Raw genomic sequence first — 13,643 nt, forward strand, 5'->3', positions numbered from 1 at the left:
GCATTGTAGTACACTGAGCTTCCCACTGCAACTTATGCTTCATGTCCATGTGCCGGTTCATGCATGAAATACTCAAACTATGTATTTTTTGGCCTCTACTTAGCTTTTGCTGACAAATGTTACAGATAACACGAGTTGGGTCATCTTTATCGATCTGAAAAAATGCCCAGGCTATGCAAGGCTTAGCACCCATGCGACCTGAAGAGCCACCACGACTTGTGGTGAGAGGCAGAGTTGTGTTTGAGGATGCAGTTGTTGACGTGCTTCCAGTACTACGTCTCTGTCCAGGAAGGCGCAACCTGACCTCGTCGTCACTAGCATCTTCCTCCACCTCCTCTGCTGACCTCATCTCTTGGCTGACTGTGGGTTGACAGTAAGTGGGATCTCCGACCTCATCATCATCACCCTGTGCGTTATCACACCCGTCGTCCTCAGAGCCAACCTGTTCCTGCCCTGACAAAAAACTAAAGTTGTCGCTCCAATCAGGTATTTGAGTCTTATCATCGTCTTCCTCATTGTCTCCACCAACAGGAGTTACAGTTTGGGAATGAGGGTCTACATTATGGTCAGAACCTTCTGCGTCTGGTCCTGGATCCGACTCATAAAGATTCTGGGCATCAGTGCAGATCATTTCCTCGTCTGGATTCACAGAAGCGCTGGAGTCGACCTCTGATTCCCAGGCTATAGTATGAGTAAACAGCTCTGCAGACTCAACCATCTGTTCTACCTCATACTCAGACGGGCAGCTGGAGATTTGGGAGCTGTGAGGAAGCAAGTGCGATTTGGGTGACACCTTTGAGGACTGGAGTATTTGTGATGTTGAAGTTGATGTGGAGGAGAGCCCACTTAAAGGAGCACTTGATATCCGTTGAAGCACCTGCTGTTTTTGTGCCTCATCTGGAATTTGTAGCGATTGGCGTGGCCGTAAGAAAGGGATCTTATCACATTGTCCGCTAAAAGAAGTAGACATTTTAGTTTGGCTGGAAGATGGTCTTTCTTCTGCACCTACCCCACGGACACAACCTTTTTTCCCCTTCCCAACACGCCTATTCCCCTTTCCACCAGCAGCAGGCCTTTTTCCACTCATTTTGGTGGTTAACTAATTCACAACTCTGGAGTTGTTTGCACAAAAAAACAATGGATGGTAACCGAGCAGAGCTGAGTGGCCAAACTGTGGTATTAGGCCAAAACTATTGGCTGGGTTAGATGCAGAAAAAAATTATTTTTAATTTGCAACCTGATGGAGGTCAGTATAGATGGACTAATAGACCAAGTCCCACACACCGCTAGAAGCCCAAATATTTTTTCAGAGCTAGATGCAGAAAATTTTTTTATTCAATTTGCAACCTGATGGAGGTCAGTATAGATGGACTAATAGACCAAGTCCCACACACTGCTAGAAGCCCAAATATTTTTTCAGAGCTAGATGCAGAAAAAAATTATTTTTAATTTGCAACCTGATGGAGGTCAGTATAGATGGACTAATAGACCAAGTCCCACACACTGCTAGAAGCCCAAATATTTTTTCAGAGCTAGATGCAGAAAAAAATTATTTTTAATTTGCAACCTGATGGAGGTCAGTATAGATGGACTAATAGACCAAGTCCCACACACCGCTAGAAGCCCAAATATTTTTTCAGAGCTAGATGCAGAAAAAAATTATATTCAATTTGCACCCTGCTGGAGGTCAGTATAGAAGGACTAATAGAACAAGTCCCACACACTGCTAGAAGCCCAAATATTTTTTCAGAGCTAAATGAAGAAAAAAATTATTTTTAATTTGCAACCTGATGGAGGTCAGTATAGATGGACTAATAGACCAAGTCCCACACACTGCTAGAAGCCCAAATATTTTTTCAGAGCTAGATGCAGAAAAAAATTATTTTTAATTTGCAACCTGATGGAGGTCAGTATAGATGGACTAATAGACCAAGTCCCACACACCGCTAGAAGCCCAAATATTTTTTCAGAGCTAGATGCAGAAAATTTTTTTATTCAATTTGCAACCTGATGGAGGTCAGTATAGATGGACTAATAGACCAAGTCCCACACACTGCTAGAAGCCCAAATATTTTTTCAGAGCTAGATGCAGAAAAAAATTATTTTTAATTTGCAACCTGATGGAGGTCAGTATAGATGGACTAATAGACCAAGTCCCACACACTGCTAGAAGCCCAAATATTTTTTCAGAGCTAGATGCAGAAAAAAATTATTTTTAATTTGCAACCTGTTGGAGGTCAGTATAGATGGACTAATAGAACAAGTCCCACACGCTGCTAGAAGCCCAAATATTTTTTCAGAGCTAAATGAAGAAAAAAATTATTTTTAATTTGCAACCTGATGGAGGTCAGTATAGATGGACTAATAGACCAAGTCCCACACACTGCTAGAAGCCCAAATATTTTTTCAGAGCTAGATGCAGAAAAAAATTATATTCAGTTTGCAACCTGATGGAGGTCAGTATAGATGGACTAATAGAATGATGCTATGCCCAAAAGATTTTACTTCACTAGGTGCAGTAAAAAAATTGGTATTCTATACACAGGTGGTATATCTTGCAACACAGATAGGCTACTCCACTGACTAACACACTCTGCAATAGGCCAAAAAGGATTAGCTTTGCTAGATTCAGCCAAATGCTGTGAAAAAAACTTGCACAGCACTGGCACAGACCTGCCTGGCAAAAACTGATAGGAACTGATGTAACCTAGTCATGAAAAGGACTCCAATTACAATTAGTCTTTACTCCCACAATCTATCTATTTAAGAGCACAGACCTGCCTGATAAAAGTCGTAGGAAATGCTGTAACCTAGTCCTTAAAAGGACTGCAATCACAACTATTCCCTACTCCCAAGCTATCTGTATATTTGTGCGAAAATTGGCTTGAAATTAACAAGGTATAGCGCACACAGCAACAGCGATGCCGTCTAACACGCAGCTGCAGCAGTGAGAAAATGGTGGCGACGGGGAAAATGGCTTGGTCTTATAGGGCAAGGACATGTGACATACACTGCCAATCACACATGCCCTTGCTTGTGTGAAAAAAAGCACTTCGCTCCGTGTGTGCGCTGCTGATAGGCTGACAGATTGCACCTCCCCACTGCAAATGCGGGAAAGAGAAAAAAAAATGGAGATCTTCATTGTTCCTGCAGATATCCATCCCCTGCCCCTCCCCCCGCCCCGCTGTACACTCAAACTGCGTATTAACATTAATTTTCATCATTACTGAGAAAAATCCAGTTATGATTTTGGTGCACGAACAGTTTATCGAACATAACCTCGAACAGCCGAATTTTTCTCAAATTGTTCGTGTTCGCCGACCGGCTCGAACACCGCCCAAAACAGCTCGAATTTGAGATTGGCGAACAGTTCGAGTAGAACAACGCTCATCTCTAGTCTTAACCCTGTTCCTACCCCTGAAGACAACAGACACACTATGTGAATACTGTCGTACGGTTTTATATGTGAAAGAAACGTGTGTCTAATGTAATGTGATACAATGTATTATGGTGATGTACAGTTTATAAAGTGTTAGAGCATAATGTGAATATAGCATAAGGATAAGCTTTGGACAGCATAGAATATAGCATAAGGGTAATAGGTCAGCAGGTCAGATAGGAAATGGTTATGATTAGCCCAGTGGGTGGGCACTAGTGCTGATAAGAAGGGGGGCACTTCCTGGATATGGGGAGTTCAGTGTCAGCCGGTGAAATGTGGAGGAGAGTTTAGGTTCAGGTGGGGTGGTTTGCTAGGGGCAGCATGTTCCAAATGTTCAGGATAGTGGCAGCCAAATGGAGATCCTTGATGAACATTCCAACGAGGTCTGGAGACAAGGGGTCAGGCCAGGTACCATGGAGTGAGCCTGGTCTTCCGACATCACAAGGTCGGTGGACATGGAGATACATGAGGGGAAGCTGGTCAGACCCAGGTGCACTGCCAGAGTGGACAATGAATACCTGGGGCTGGTGAAGTCAGAGGGCTTGGGGATAGTCCAGAATGAATGTGTGGCAGAACTGAAGAGGAGTTGTGCTAAGGAGGAAGGAAGTCTGAATTTCTGTGCCCTATCCCATCTGTATCCACCTGATGACCTTGGACTGTTTAGTAAAAGTTTGACTATTTCAAATAACCCGGTGTCCCATGCGTTGTGTGCAGCGGCTCCTGAGGACGGAAGCCTGGAGGCAATGGAGGCCTGCATGTGAGTGTGATACACCCCACACCCTATAGCACACTAGGACTGGGACACCCATTGTCTGTAAAGTGCCGGACAGCAGCTCGGTCACAAATATCGCTCTGCAGCACTTTACACGACATAGGGTGCCTTATCCTCTGGTGGACAGAGGAAGATGAATTTGGGAATGGGAAGGTAATGGAATGGCTGATAGAATCAGTAAGCGTACGGCTAGTCCAGGAGGAGTGTTGTGCCCGATACTGTGTGTTACAATCTGATGAACTTGAACTGTCCAGTAAACTTCTGTTTGTTGAAACGAACTGCATGTCCCCTGAGGTATGTGCGGTGGCCTCGGAAGATGGAGGCCTGGAGACAGCGGAGGCCTGCGGCCTACAAGTGAGTGTGATATACCCCACGCACATTGAGACTGGGACACGATTTTCCGTACAGTGCCAGGAAGTTATGGAGCACCAGCTCACCCACGGCTACCGCCTTCCCGCACCTTACAATATTAATCATGCAGTATGTCTACTTTTGTTTTTCCATAAAAACTGTGGTTTTAGTGGCAAAACAGTTTTCTGCTCTTTTTTGTGCTTTGTTTTGTTTTATTTTTTTTCCAATTTTACATGTTTTATTATTATTTAGGTTCGGTGTGGATTTGAACTTTCACCAGTCTGATTGGTGGTCTAATACACCGCAATACTTATTTATTTCAGTTTATTAGCTTTAATCAGATTTAGGGCTGATGCAGGCGAGCGTATAAATCGTAAGTGCACTGTCCCATTTTTAATCACCTAGCATAAGGACAGAACATAGACCTATATTATCCAATAGGGCTGTTCAAATTAACAATTTTTTTTCTCAGTCCAAGTGTCCATGCAAAAAAAAAATCCGCAGCATGCACTACTTTATGCCGATTTTCAGATGAGACTCACACATTGAAGTCTATGGTTGCGTGAAAAAAATCCACAGAAAATCCTACAGAATATCCTTGTGGCATCTGATTTTTATGGATAGACTTCTATTGTAAACCTAGGAAACTGTATTTGATCATGTACATGTTTTAATTTAGTTGTATGAAAACAGATCGCACACAGATAGCACACATATGTCACTCAGATATAAGTAAACGGACACACAGATGGATGGCATATGGATGAAAATATGATAAAAAATAGAAAAAATTGACCAAGTTTTCTGGATGAAACTCGGATGATTTTTCATAGGCTCATCTGCAGCTGCCCTTGGGCCGGTTTCACAAGCCCGTATACCTCCGGTACCGGAAAAACATGTACTGGAGATATCAGTGTCCTGTGTGTCCGAGTGTTTCACACGTGTGGCAGCCATGTGCCGCATCAAGATCACACGGACCGGCGCCTGAGAACCAGCACTACAGTTAGTTCTGCTCCCAAGCGCCTGTGCTGAACATTGCCCTCATCATGGTTCCCTGCTGGTGCTGCAATCAGCACCAGCAGGGGCAGTGATGAGGTTAGTAGTGTCTGCCTCGGACCTACGCTGAGCTCAGGAGCAGTGTCCTGTCACTCACTGAGAGCAGCTCCAGGGCCGCTCGCTGAAGTGCTTCATTCTCCCCGACTCCTCTGCTGATCGGTCGCATGGATTACAGCAGGGGATACTGAGGACAGGTGAGTATAAGGATTTTTTATTTTATTCTTATTTTTACATGGGTGGACACTGCGGGAGCAGACTATTACTACCCTCATCATTGTCCCTGCTGGTGCTGATCGCAGCGCCGGCAGGGGACTATGATGAGGGCAGCGCTCAGCACCCGGTGCTTGGGAACAGCGCTAACTGTAGCGCTGATTCCCAAGCGCCAGTACATGTCTCACTGATGGCATCCATGTGCAGCACATGTTTACACTGACCCTTTGACTTGAATGGGTCCGTGTGATCCGTGCTGTCGTCCAAAAATAGACATGTCTCCATGTGGAGCACACAGACACATGGTCAGTGAAAACACACTGAGATGTGCACAGACCCATTCATTTGAATGGGTCTGCATGTGTCAGTGCGTCTCCAGTACGTGTGGAAACTGTCACGTGTGAAAGAGTGCTTAAACTGACAGGAAGTCCTGTTGGATCCTGCTTAGCAGACCTGGAAGCCGTTAAAACTTACGTAAAAACACAATAAAAAGCCTAAAGTAACATCATTCAGCTAATTGGTGCAGAGATGATGTTAAAGATAAGCGGTGCTAACAAGGCACTAAAATACTGCTGTAGACACTATGCTTTACACACAGGTTCTGCCTTGTGCATGAGGGCTATGGCTTTATGTAAGACACATTTGATTGGTGTCAGAGCTAGACTATAAAGCAAATATCTTTGTATTTTTGTATCTTAGGCTGCCTGATGTAAAGTTTATTCATCTAGAAAAAAAATTGTTCTTAATAATGTGACGCGAGTCACTACAGAAATAACAGTCTCAGAAGAGGAGAGAAGAGACTAATATTACTGAAAGAAATATTACGTAAGTACTACTTACTGGATAAATAGAGGGAGGTCAAATAATACAAAGTCAAGTCCAGGAAAATGGCGCAGTACAAAGGGAGCAGACAAAAGAGTAGTCAGATAACAGGCAAATGGTCAAAATCCAGGTAAGGGAAATAGTCAGGCTGGGTCAGGCACAGAGCGCAGAGAGATCAGTCCTACACAGGCAACAGCAAGTGTACAATTGACACTGGGTGAAGGAGCTAGCATGCTTAAGTAGAAGACTAATCAAGGGAAGTGAACACAGATGTTTGAAGAAACAACCCAGCAAAACCAAAACAGACTGACAGCCTCCACACAAAAGTAACATAGCAGACAAGTAAAGTGTGGAGACCATGACAAATAGTCTATAAGGACTCTTTCACACATCGGAATTTATGGTAGGTGTGCTATGCGTTATTTTTATGGGTAGATTACAGATCCATTGCAATCAATGTGCCGTTTCACGTCTTTTTTTGTGGAGACAAATACAGAGACATATAAAACTCACCAACTTATGTAAATAATTTATGCCCAAAAATGACAAAACTAAAAGTCTTAATACTAAAAGGTCATTTTAAGGACAACAGAGAGAAAGGAGTTTTGAAAATCATACTGATATGGATGTTCAATTTTTTGACAATAGGACTCAATTTAACACCTGGATTTTTGACTTACTACATGGTGTAATGCAGCGGCTTGCGGCATTACTGTAATGGTCCAGGGTGTGTTTTGGCTGACCATGTACCTCCCCCTTAGGTGACTGGTCACATTACTGTGACATCAGCACAGGTCCTGTGCACACAGAAGGTCTGATCACATGACTGTGACATCAGCACAGGTCCTGTGTGTGCACTGGAAGATATGTAAACCCTGGTAGTTTTGAGACAGGGTGTGTAAGGCGTGAGGCCTGTTCCCATGTGTGGGACACCGTTAGCCTGAAAGGCAGAGGCTGGATCCTTATGTGTAAACAATCCCAGTAGCCTTGGAGGGCCAGAGGCTTGGAAGGCAAGAGTCCTGGAAGGCAGAGGCTGGATATTAGTTGTGAAAACATACCAGTAGCCTTTGAAGGTATGAGGGCTGGAGACCCCCATCTGGGAAGCCGTAAAGCCACAGCGGTGGCAGAACAAACCTGAAGCAGCTAAAACACGGCAAAGGTAAAAACACTGATTGATGTGGACATTTATGTTGTTGCCTTGCTGAGGGCTGTATCTGGAGCCAAGTGGACGTGTCTGTCGCTGGAAAGGCTCCTGGACATTATATGTGTAAATGTCAGCGAGCCACTGAGTTGGACTCGGTTATAAGCAGTTATGAAGAGTAATAAACTGCTGGATTGTGAAATACTGGAAAACGTGGCTGGTGTGCTTTAATTGACCCTGTGCAGCGAGTGTCCCCCAGCATGATGACTAGTGCTGCCTTACATGTGGTTGGAGAATGCAGGCAACTGCAGCCCGGTTGCTAGGGGCAACTGCAGCCCGGTTGCTAGGGGCAACTGCAGCCTTGTTTCTAGGGGTAACGGAACAGGACGACGAGTGTGGATACGAGCATCTTGCTGTGGCTTGGCGGGGTCACGAAGATTAAAGCATCTTGCTGTAACTCGGCGGGGTTACGAAAATTGTCTTCGCACTCAAACCTGGTTTGCTGTGGCTCGGCGGGGTCACGAAAATTAAAGCATCTGGCTGTAACTCGGCGGGGTTATGAAAATTGTCCTCGCACTCAAACCTGGTTTGCTGTAACTCAGCAGGGTTACGAAAATTGTCCTCGCACTCAAACCTGGTTTGCTGTGGCTCGGTGGGGCCATGAAAATTTTCCGGGGAGAGCAGTGTGAAGGGTCTAGTGTGAATAGTGTACAGCGATGGCTGTGAATGGAGCAGCAAAAGAAAATGAAGCTATTGAGCGATTAAAGTGCCAGTTAAAACTGCAGCAGGTATTTGAGAAACGTCTACAGGACACGGTGCAGGAACGGCAGGAGCTGTGGGCACCATATAGAATGGCAGCAGTGAACCATTCTGTGAACTCTCCGGGGGCGCCAGTATTGTCCCAGAGTGCCCGGGGAGGTGGTAAGAGATGTTGTGAACTGGGTACTAAGACTATTGCTGATTTTTTTTGTAAAAATTCCCCTACCGGTGTGGTTGTTCAAAAAGGGGCGGAGTCTAAAAAGGGGGGGATTTTCACAAGAGCGTGGAGTATAGAAAACCAAAATTTGTTACTGGTTGTGGGTTGGTACCGCCTAAAAACGACAATTTGACTGTTGATAACGGGGTAGCTCCAGTAGAAGGGGTTGACGTCAAAGTGGGAGGTGACCTGTTAGTCCACAAAACCATGGGGAGTGACACAGACCCCGTAGCTGACGGTGACACTACGAAAGTAGAAGGAGAGTTCGGTCAGGAGAAGCTAGACGAGGAGAGAAAGTCCCCCTCTCGTCGTCGACTGCGCAAGGGCCACAAAAAGGTTGCTCCTGTAGTCTTTGCTGCAAGTGAAAATAAAGAAAATGTAGTATTGTGTGCCTTTGTTTCAAGTGTGGATCCTCCTTTAGAGGCAGAAGAGGAGGTGACGTTGCCAGTAGCAACCTCCGGTACAGTACTGAGACAGAAGGATCAGGATCTGACAGCCCTGAAAGAGGAGGTGGCCAGTCATGACCAAGAGCTGGAGCCTATCAGGCAGCAGTGTCAGAGTGACGTGCAGCAACTATGGGAAAATCTGGAGAACGGGTCCCCAGACCAGCGGAGCCTGGAGTCTGAACGGCAGAAAATATACCAGGTTGTGAGGAACTTACAGCGGGACCTGGAGGGAAGCAAAGAGGAAATTAACCAATGGAAAGAAATGTTCCAGGAAATTAGGGAGGACCGCCACAAAACCAAGGAGGAGGTTTTGCAGTTTAAGCTTGAGAAGGTGGCACTGCAGGATGAAGTTTCTGGGCGTGAACAAAACCTAGAACAACTGCACGAACAGTTCAACCAGGAGCTGTGTGAATCCAAGAAAGAATATGGTGAACGCAGTGGGGAACTGCAACAAATTAAGAGAGACTATGAGGATCTCCTCAGGGTTTAAGAAAAACTAGAGGATGATAAGGCGGATGCAGAGCACATGCGCCAAGTGGTTGAGACCACTCTGCAGGACACCCGTGATGAAAATGGTGATCTCCGCAGAAAGACGTTAGGTCTAGAAGCTCAGGTGAAGGAGCTGCAGACGTTCTGTGATAATCTCCAGAGGGCAAAGATGTGCCTTAAGCAAAGAATCAGCAAGATGGAAGCTGAGCGGAAAAAGATGGAGGAGTCTATCGGAGAAGCCACAGACCAGGGCCAGGAGTTGGCCACTGGAGATGGGAGATATGAAGCAAATACCTCCTCGAATAATACAAGCTCGGATGATTCGGTGGATGTAAGAGCCGAGATCAAGGAGCTCAAGGAGTCGCTACAAGCCCATTTGAAGCAAGTGAAGCTTGAGAGACTAGCTGTTGAGAGCCGAGTGGGCGCATGGGAGACAGAGAGGTCTGAGAGAACTATACTGTTAAAGGAGCAGTTGAAGCAGGAAGAGCTTCAGAGATGGGCTGCTGAGAGGTGAGTAGCGGAGCTAGAGGAAGAAGTTTTCGAGCTCAAAGGTCGCCTGGCAAAGTATCACTCAGTGAACGAGGCCTCCTTGAAGAAGGAAAAGGAAAAATAAGTTGCACTTACTCCTTTATACCATGAGAAGGTGGACCTGAGGAGAGCTAAGAAAGTGTTAACAGAAAATAAGTATGAAATGGAAGTGGTCAAGATGAAAATTCTTGAATTTGTAGCTGTGAGTCAGCTCAGGGGAAGCATACAGGGTGAAGAAGCTGAAAGTCAGTTGTCCCTGAAACCTGAGCCGGTTGATCGTCTGGAAACCACTGGTGAGACAGAAACGTCTCGGTACAAGTGCCTCATAGATGTCCCCAAGGATTTGAGAGAAGAATGCACCAGTGAGTCCGTGCATGAAGAGTTTAAGAAGGCCGTGGGAGCCTGTAAGGTGTACTCGACCTCAGAAGCTAAACAGCTGCTGGTCCTGTCCACAACTGAAGTCACAGTGAAGAGGGTGGCGATCCTAAGTGACATGCACTGGCGATGCATTCGCACAAAGCGGTTTCTCCGGTTGAAGACGGAACAAGCCGTTAGACAACTGGAGCTTATGAGAAAAGCTCAAAGTCTGCATGAAGAGGTCATCCGGGTGCCTCAGGCTCTGGTAAGAAAGCTTATTGGGAGAAATGGCCGAGCCATGCAGATGATGGTAAAGAAGTCTGGTGTGATGAAAGTAAGCAGTCCACGTGAACGTCAGGACTGGATACCAGATGAAGACGGCATGGTGTCATTCTCCTCTGTAGGAACGGAAGAAAGTCTTGCATATATACGCATGCTGATGGAGTACCGAGTGACCTACCTGCGAGAGGTAGAACAGTTGAATCTCGCTAGACTGCGAGTGGAAAGACAGAATCGCCTGAGCAGCAGAAGATGGCAGCCGTCTAGAAATTATGAGGCCAGACAGAGAAAGGGCCCCCTAAATAACAGAACAGCTACAGCTGATGTTAGGGACCTTTCAAGATGTCCTGAAAGTAGTGGGCGTGGGTTTAGAGGAAGTGAGACCTCCAGTAACTCAGGTTTGAGAGGCCCATACAAACGACCCAATAGAGTACGGGACAGAACGGAGTCTAACCGGACCTTAGAAACCAGGGAGTGTGAGTTACACTGCTGTATGGACCGCTGGGAGCGGGGGAGGTCTGACAAGGTTATGACTGACCGCTGGGAGCAGGGGAGGTCTGACAAGGTTACGACCCGGAAAGGTGACTTAACGAAGTCAGTGACAATGACAGATGGTAGGTCCCTAAGGAATGGGTTAATGTCGATGACTAATGTTCCAGGGGCTGAGCAACGCAATTGTCAAGTACATGGTCTCGGTGTGAACTGTGGGTTATAATGTGATTGTGTATATCATGTGTTCAACCCCACAAGTTTGAACAGAGGGGGGGATATGTAATGCAGCAGCTTGCGGCATTACTGTAATGGTCCAGGGTGTGTTTTGGCTGACCATGTACCTCCCCCTCAGGTGACTGGTTACATGACTGTGACATCAGCACAGGTCCTGTGTGTGCACTGGAAGATATATAAACCCTGGTAGTTTTGAGACAGGGTGTGTAAGGCGTGAGGCCTGTTCCCGTGTGTGGGACACCGTTAGCCTGGAGAGGCCTAGTGAGGCCTAGTGAAGCCTGGTGAAGCCTGGTAAAGACTGAAAGGCAGAGGCTGAATCCTTATGTGTAAGCGATCCCAGTAGCCTTGGAGGGCCAGAGGCTTGGAAGGCAAGAGTCCTGGAAGGCAGAGGCTGGATGTTAGGTGTGAAAATATACCAGTAGGCTTTGAAGGTACGAGGGCTGGAGACCCCCATCTGGGAAGCCGTAAAGCCACAGCGGTGGCAGAACAAACCTGAAGCAGCTAAAACCCGGCAAAGGTGGACGTGGACGTGTCTGTCGCTGGAAAGGCTCCTGGACATTATATCTGTAAATGTCGGCGAGCCACTGAGTTGGACTCGGTTATAAGCAGTTATGAAGAGTAATAAACTGCTCGATTGTGAAATACTGGAAAACGTGGCTGGTGAGCTTTAATTGACCCGGTGCAGCGAGTGTCCCCCAGCATGATGACTAGCGCTGCCTTACAATGGACACAATTCACAACTCCACCAGACAGACTCCAGGCAATTAAGGGATAATTCCCACCGTCTCTCGATTTCTCCATTTTAAACAATCAATTGCTTTTATGCCCAAAGATGACAAAAGTATTCTCGGAGTGATACCTTTATTGGCTAACTAGAAAAAGATATATATATACAGTACACACCTAAAGTTTGGACGCACCTTCTCATTTAAAGATTTTTCTGTATTTTCATAACTATGAAAATTGTACATTCACACTGAAGGCATCAAAACTATGAATTAACACATGTGGAATTATATACTTAACAAAAAAGTGTGAAACAACTGAAAATATGTCTTATATTCTAGGTTCTTCAAAGTAGCCACCTTTTGCTTTGATGACTGCTTTGCACACTCTTGGCATTCTCTTGATGAGCTTCAAGAGGTAGTCACTGGAAATGGTCTTCCAACAATCTTGAAGGAGTTCCCAGAGAAGCTTAGCACTTGTTGGCCTTTTTGCCTTCACTCTGCGGTCCAGCTCACCCCAAACCATCTCGATTGGGTTCAGGTCTGGTGACTGTGGAGGCCAGGTCATCTGGCGTAGCACCCCATCACTCTCCTTCTTGGTCAAATAGCCCTTACACAGCCTGGAGGTGTGTTTGGGGTCATTGTCCTGTTGAAAAATAAATGATGGTCCAACTAAACGCAAACCGGATGGAATAGCATGCCGCTGCAAGATGCTGTGGTAGCCATGCTGGTTCAGTATGCCTTCAATTTTGAATAAATCCCCAACAGTGTCACCAGCAAAGCACCCCCACACCATCACACCTCCTCCTCCATGCTTCATGGTGGGAACCAGGCATGTAGAGTCCATCCGTTCACCTTTTCTGCATCGCACAAAGACACGGTGGTTGGAACCAAAGATCTCAAATTTGGACTCATCAGACCAAAGCACAGATTTGCACTGGTCTAATGTCCATTCCTTGTGTTCTGTAGCCCAAACAAGTCTCTTCTGCTTGTTGCCTGTCCTTAGCAGTGGTTTCCTAGCAGCTATTTTACCATGAAGGCCTGCTGCACAAAGTCTCCTTTTAACAGTTGTTGAAGAGATATGTCTACTGCTAGAACGCTGTGTGGCATTGACCTGGTCTCTAATCTGAGCTGCTGTTAACCTTCGATTTCTGAGGCTGGTGACTCAGATAAACTTATCCTCAGAAGCAGAGGTGACTCTTGGTCTTCCTTTCCTGGGGAGGTCCTCATGTGAGCCAGTTTCTTTGTAGCGCTTGATGGTTTTTGCAACTGCACTTGGGGACACTTTCAAAGTTTGCCCAATTTTTTGCACTGAGTGACCTTCAT

The sequence above is a fragment of the Phyllobates terribilis genome, unplaced genomic scaffold (assembly GCF_046119375.1).
Source record: "Phyllobates terribilis strain yellow unplaced genomic scaffold, ASM4611937v1 Scaffold_13__5_contigs__length_258822181, whole genome shotgun sequence".
Taxonomy (NCBI): Eukaryota; Metazoa; Chordata; class Amphibia; order Anura; family Dendrobatidae; genus Phyllobates; species Phyllobates terribilis.